We start from the raw sequence: 1,561 nt of genomic DNA, 5'->3' as shown, positions 1-1,561 counted from the left end.
ATTTAATAGAAAATTGTGCTATATAAATAATAGAGTTAATGGAACATAAAAATAAAATCAAAATTAAAATTGATATATTATATTGTAAATAGTTATTTATCCTTATATATTAAAAAATATTTTGGGGAAATAAAAAACATGTTTTAAAATATGTTTGTTTCTTTTAATTTAGGTGAAAATAATTTAAATTAATTTTTTAATTTAATAAAATTCAACAACAACAATTTACAAAAATTATGTCACGTCGAAAATTAAATTAAATTAATATATAACATTAATTAGTACGTTGAAATGGTCATTGGAAATGAAGTGTTGGCATTCATTAATATAGACCTCCAATTGTTTTATCTTTCGTTCGTACATACATACATGGAGTGTGTTATAAAGAAGCCTTGTCAAACTGCCCATATCAATTTGTCAAAAAAGTTGTAAACCTTTTACACTAGAAAATATTTATCCTACCTACTACTCTACCGCTCTAATTGCCTTCTAGAAAAAAATCTCAGTAACTTTGAAATGGTCCTTTTTTCTCCTTGAGGTATGATGCACCCCCACTTAAAACCACCATGAAAGCTCTGCATGCAACTCCACACATGATATATATACATATACTACACAATATAAAGCCTGCATATTCAAAATCTTATCAAAAGAGAGAGGGTTTAGATTATAATCATTTTGTATATATGGCCAAAAAAGAGAGTCTAATAGCCTAATAATCCATTGCAGGTTTAAGAGAAAAAAGGGTGTGTGTATATATACCTGTTGAGGGTAGCTCGCTCAATGGGACAGTCTCGGACCCTTAATGGAGGTAATGTTCGGTATTAATTTTGGTTTACCTCAAACTCATGCCCTACTATATAGACATCCTGAGAACAATACCCTCATTGAGAATCTGATACTGACTTATATAACGACCTCCCTTGACAGAAACCATGAGCTACTGTGCGTGATATTGGCACGGCTCAATCAAATAAAACACAACTCTACTATCTCCTGTTTTTTAAGAGTGAAGCTCTATCTGATTGAACCGCACCAATATCTCGATCGCACTCAAAATCAATACATGAGTTTCAGAACAATGGTGAAGTAAGCTTACCTTCAACTTGAAGTGATGGTCATAGAACATGATGAAGAAGAAAGGGTTTTAAGACTCGTGAAAGAAGAATAGGTTATAGGGTAATGAAGAGAAGACGCATTCATAGGTGGGGATCTTATGCTCTTTGGTAGAGTGAATTTAAGAGATTCTCATCAATGAATGAGAGAGAGAGAGACATGAAAAGGGTATGGTAAGCATTGAATATTGGCACCAACCCAAGAACAAGGAGGAGGTTGGTATATTAAATATAAAGGTTTTAATCAAGGTTTTCAATTTTTTGTATTAATTATGAGGTGGAATATATGAAAGAAATTTGAAGCGCTAAAATATATTTTTATTATTATATTGATTTATAATTTTTAAAAATTAAAAATACCAATAGAGACTTTTTTTTATTTCTTGGAGGAGGGTAAGGTCACCGTCATGTACCTTCCTCTGCCCCTATTTTCAAGTAAAATTTTG

General features: G+C 31.2%; 1 long non-coding RNA gene across 1 annotated transcript; it reads right to left on the bottom strand.

Moving 5' to 3' along the window:
* Positions 1 to 379: 379 nt before the first annotated feature.
* LOC128034072 (uncharacterized) lies at positions 380 to 1,331 on the bottom strand. Its single transcript, XR_008190141.1, has 2 exons — positions 1,100 to 1,331; positions 380 to 869 (listed from the first exon to the last, which is right to left on the bottom strand). It is a non-coding gene; the product is annotated as an uncharacterized LOC128034072 (long non-coding RNA).
* Positions 1,332 to 1,561: the final 230 nt, after the last annotated feature.

The sequence above is a fragment of the Gossypium raimondii genome, chromosome 10 (genome assembly GCF_025698545.1).
Source record: "Gossypium raimondii isolate GPD5lz chromosome 10, ASM2569854v1, whole genome shotgun sequence".
Lineage (NCBI taxonomy): Eukaryota > Viridiplantae > Streptophyta > Magnoliopsida > Malvales > Malvaceae > Gossypium > Gossypium raimondii.
Note: the sequence above shows the minus strand (reverse complement) of the source record. Positions and strands in the feature narration are given on the sequence as shown.